This window comes from Meles meles, chromosome Y, assembly GCF_922984935.1.
Source record: "Meles meles chromosome Y, mMelMel3.1 paternal haplotype, whole genome shotgun sequence".
Classification (NCBI taxonomy): domain Eukaryota; kingdom Metazoa; phylum Chordata; class Mammalia; order Carnivora; family Mustelidae; genus Meles; species Meles meles.
The window spans coordinates 28,383-33,654 of record NC_060088.1 but is presented as its reverse complement, the minus strand read 5'-3'; positions in this window follow the sequence as shown (position 1 = coordinate 33,654).

Below are 5,272 nucleotides of genomic sequence, written 5' to 3'. Positions count from 1 at the left end.
AGGAGGAGCAGGAGCAGGAGTGGCATTCCAGACACTCAGTTCCTGCTGTGCAGCAGCCTACCACCCCCAAGTCCAGACCAGGACCCAAGTCCGGAGCAGGGATCCCCAAGTCCAGAGCAGAGACCCCCAAGTCCAAACCAGGGATCCCCAAGTCCAGACCAGGGACCCTAAAGTCGAGAGCAGGGACCCCCCAAGTTCAGAACAGGACACTCCCAGTCCAGAGCAGAGACCCCCAAGTCCAGACCAGGGACCCCCAAGTCCAGACCAGGGACCCCCAAGTCCAGAGCATTGACCCCCCAAGTCCAGAACAGGACACCCCCAGTCCAGAGCAGAGACCCCCAAGTCCAGACCAGGGACCCCCAAGTCCAGACCAGGGACCCCCCAAGTTCAGAACAGGACACCCCCAGTCCAGAGCAGAGACCCCCAAGTCCAAACCAGGGATCCCCAAGTCCAGACCAGGGACCCCCAAGTCCAGAGCAGAGACCCCCAAGTCCAAACCAGGGATCCCCAAGTCCAGACCAGGGACCCCCAAGTCCAGAGCATTGACCCCCCAAGTTCAGAACAGGACACCCCCAGTCCAGAGCAGAGACCCCCAAGTCCAAACCAGGGATCCCCAAGTCCAGACCAGGGACCCTAAAGTCGAGACCAGGGACCCCCAAGTCCAGAGCGGGACCCCCAAATCCAAACCAGGGATCCCTGAGTCTAGAACAGGGACCCCCAAGTTGAGACCAGGGACCCCCAAGTCCAGACCAGGACCCAAGTCCGGAGCAGGGATCCCCAAGTCCAGAGCATTGATCCCCATAAGTTCAGAACACAACACCCTCAGTCCAGAGCAGAGACCCCCAAGTCCAGAGCAGGACCTTTACGTGGAGAGCACTGCCCTAGGGTCCACAGGTCTTCACAGTCCCAGGCTGTAGGGACCAGATCCTCACAGAGGACAGGAGGGCATCCTGAGGGCATCCTGAGTGTGGATGGGGGATGGGGACAGAAAGACCTTGAGTGTGACCAGGGGACACAGCCATCAGAGGACAAGGCGCCGGGATGGTCGGCCGTCGGGACAGGGAAAGGAGGACATCCTGAGAGCCTGACCGTGCTCTGGCTGTGGTCTGGACTCCGGGGCCAGAGCAAACAAGACTTTCATCAGAGCCCGGATTGCCTCACACCCCTGGGTGCCGGCGCCTCTGATCTCTGAGCACACTGGTCGGCAAAGTGACCGTGTCCCGTACTGAAGTGTCCGGCCATCTGGCCTGAGTGGCCCTTGTCCCGGCCCTGGTCAGGGGACTCGGCCTCCGTGGGTGGAGGCCGATTCCCCAGGGCACGTGCCCACCTGCAGACCGGCCCACTCAGATGCCAACCCCAGGTGACTGGGAGACCCTGGTCCTGTCTTCCCCCGTCTGCTCCACGCACGGAGTGCTCAGCAAACGTGCCTCACGCAAGTCTGCGGGAGACTGGTGGGGACGGAGGGGACGCAGGACCATAGGAGGACAGGAGGAGGGGACGCAGGACCATAGGAGGACAGGAGGAGGGGACGCAGGACCATAGGAGGACAGGACTCACCTGCGGCTCAGGCTGGCTCGGAGCATGGTGTGGGTGCAGCTCTCCAAGGCGGCCTCCTCCCACCCCGTGCCAGGCAGCCTCCACTGTGCGGCCCTGTGGGGGTCATGAGGACCATCCGCAGCCCCCTGGCTTCTCCTCCCTGCCCTCCTCTCTCCGCTCCCCTCCCCTCCCCCTCCTCCTTCTTCCCTCCCCCCCCTTCATCCCTCCCCCTCCTCCTACCTCTGCTCCTCCCTTCTCCCTCCCTGAGACCCGCTCCCTGCCTACAGCCCCCTCCCTGGCCCCCAGGCTCCCCTCCACAGCCCAGAACCCCACACAGACCCCATAAAATGGGACCCAGAGCTCTGAGCTCTGGGGGCCTTGACAGTGACCTCACCTGGGCTGCCTGTGGACCAGACCCTCCCTCCCTTCTACTGCCCTTCCTGCCTCAGGAGGGGCTGCTCCCTGGGAACCAGCGCATGGCAGGCCCCCCGTGCCCAGGCCTGGAGGTCGCTGGGAATGCTGAGCTAAAGCAGGCACTGGCCTGCCTCACCCGGGGCGGGGGGAGGGGGAGCGTGGGCGTGAGTCCCAGGGGCTGTGACGTGGACACGGGGGCCGGAGGAGCAGGGGACGCGTGGACAAGGACACCAGCCTCGCCGGCTCTGCCGCAGGAAGGGCCGTGAGCTGAGGGATGCGGGGCTCCTGGAGCTGGACGGGCTGGAAAGCCCGCAGGGACCTGCTCACACCCGGACGGCCCCGCCCGCGGCACACTCGCAGCCTCCTGGGGTGGGGGTGTCCAGGACAGGCACTTGCCGCCTGTGGGTACCGCCGCCTCCCCTGCACCCCCACCTCCTTCCACCGGGCCCTGCTCGCGGCCACTCCTCCAGGAAGTCCTCCAGGCCGCACTGAGGCCAGAAGCTCCAAGGCCTCATCCCTGCAGGGTCTCAAGGTCTCAACCCCCTGACCCTCACGCCCTGTGGGGGGTCTCCTTGCTAACCCTCTCATTCCCACCTGTGGAGCGGCACGGGGTCCACGCTCTCGCCGCAGGCCTCCTGCTCAGGGACAGTAGGCGTGTCTGGGGTGAGACCCACGATGTCACCCGTGACGGGAAGGGACACGGGTGTTTTCCCGAGCCCAGGACCCCACGTGGCCTTTCTACACAACCTTCCTGTGGGGCTCCTTGTGTGTAACGGTGGGTTAGGTGTTTAAGGCAAGCGTTGGGGACACTCCCCATGCTGGGCAGCACCCCCTGTCTGGTTCCAGAACATTCTCTCTCCCCAAAGCACACCCGCTCACTCCCGGTCGCACCCCTGCCCTCCCCGGCGGCGAGCACTCAGCACATCCCTTGTCTCACAGACCTTCTGGGCTGGGCGCCTCCTGCGTGCCCGGGGCCCTGGGCCTGCCCCTCACTGGGCACCACCTCCTCCAGGCTCCCCTGATACCCGGTGCCTGCAGGGCTCAGCGCCTCACCCCTGCCTACAGCCCAGCACCGAGCATGACCCCTTGAGAGTCATGTTGACGTTCCACACACTGACACGCCGCACGGGTGCCCTGTGACAGGAAAACCACGGGCAGAACCGGACGGGTTCAGGGTGTCCGGGGGGCAGGTTCTGGGCAACCGTACCTGGCGTCCTCCTCACACAGGGTCACCTCGAGGACACTGACCAGGTCCGGCTGCGGGTCCACACCGGCTGGCTCCTGCCCCCAACCCCACCGTGGCTGTCCCTGCAACTGGGTCCCCTCCCCCACCCCACTGTGGCTGTCCCTGCCCCCGGGTCCCCTCCCCCGACCCCACTGTGGCTGTCCCTGCCCCCGGGTCCCCTCCCCCGACCCCACTGTGGCTGTCCCTGCCCCCGGGTCCCCTCCCCCGACCCCACTGTGGCTGTCCCTGCCCCCGGGTCCCCTCCCCCGACCCCACTGTGGCTGTCTCTGCCCCCGGGTCCCCTCCCCCTTGGAAATGGCAGTGGAAAGCCCTTCATCTCCGTCCGCGTCTCAGAAGAGAAAAAAAAAGACGGGAACTGCTCCTTCTGCTGTCTGCTAGGCAGGCTTGTGGGGACTGCCCTCTGACGTGAACCCGTTTCTCTTTGCCTTTGTTCCTCAGGAAATCAGGACTTTCATTTTCCTTCAAATTTGCCTCGTTCGGGAAGCGTTGGACAAAGCTGCGGCAGGGCTCCCGTGATTTCTGTTGCTTTGTTCTAGGGACACATAATGTCCTGCTTGTTTCAGGGATACAAGTGTGTGACTCATCAGGCTCACACAATCCACAGCGCGTAGCACGGTGCACCCTCCCCCAGGGCCCACCCCCAGCCACCCCGTCCCTGCACCGCCCTCCAGCAACCCTCCGCTTCTTTCCCGAGATCAGGAGTCTCTCCTGGTTTGTCTCCCGCTCCCGATGAGCCTCTGCCTGGTTTCTCAGATCCCTGGTGTCGGCGACATCCCACGTAAGTGCGTGTCCGTGACTGACGTGTTCGCTCAGCGTGACAGCCTCCGGTTCCATCCGGTCTTGCACACGGCAAGCTCCTGTGACTTCGGTCACGATGTACAAGAATCCCGCCCACACTGTGCCTGCGTCCTCCACCTGCCGCCGTCCTAGGGTCCCACAGTTCTGGGGCGGGACCCCGATCACCCACTGTGCCGGCAGGATGCAGCGTGGTCCCCCGTGGGCTCCGGGCTTGGCTCGCCAGCCCCGCGGAGCGGGACCCACAGATGAAGAGACGGGGACAGGAGCCCCGGGCTCGGGGCCACACGGAGTCGGCGGCCTGCACAGGAGGGAACCCACCGCCCTTGGATGCCTGCACAGGTGCTTGGAACTCTGCAGGGGCAGGGCCGAGGGACTCCTGCGGGTCCCCTTTCAAAGGGCTGAGAGACTCGTCACACCTCTGCGGTGCAGGGAGGGTGCATGGTCACCCCCCACGGACACCCCCTCCTTCAGCACCTGGGCTCTGTCAGGTCTGAGGCAAACTTTTAAGTCGAGGCAGCTGAGTCCCCAGCGTGACCTCACCCCGTGACATCACCCCCCTGTCCTGGGACATCGCCCAAGTCCCATGACCCACAACTGTGCCATCCCCTTAGCCCCGTGACCCCTGCCCTGTAACATCACCCTCAGCGCCGTGACCCTCAGCCCCCAGCCCTGCGACCCCCACCCTGTGACCTCGCCCTGTGACACCTCAGGCCTGCGAGCCCCATCCTGTGACGTCTCCCCTAGCCCATGAGCCCACCCCGTGACGTCCCCTGCACCCCGTGACCCTCTGTCCCCAGTGCCCTGACCCCGGCTGCTCTGTATGTGGACTCGCGTGCGGGTGAGGGAGCAGGTCCACAGGTCTCGGGGTTAGAGCGACCCCCGTGGCAACGAGACACGTGGAAACGGACTCGTCTGTGGCACCAGGTCCCCGGGATTGTTCCTCTTCGGGGGTTTTTCGTGACCACACACGCTTTCTACCCAGAACACAGGATAAAGACACAAGTAACAAGACTTGTAAACGCTGTTAGCTAATTCTGTGGGCGTTTCAGGAAATCACTCATCGGTTTGTGAAACCCAAATCCTCTTTGTTCAAAGGATGTGTAAACCCCTGAGTGTAACTACATCTTCGAGCCTCACTTCTTGTCTCTGGAGGCCTCTGCATGTCCATACGCACACACAAGGTGTTCTGTTTCCTTTTAATCTCTCATTTTTTACTTTAATTCACAGGCCTCACTAACAGAACGTAAGAGGGTAGAAGAAAAGTCCTTCCTCTCGAAC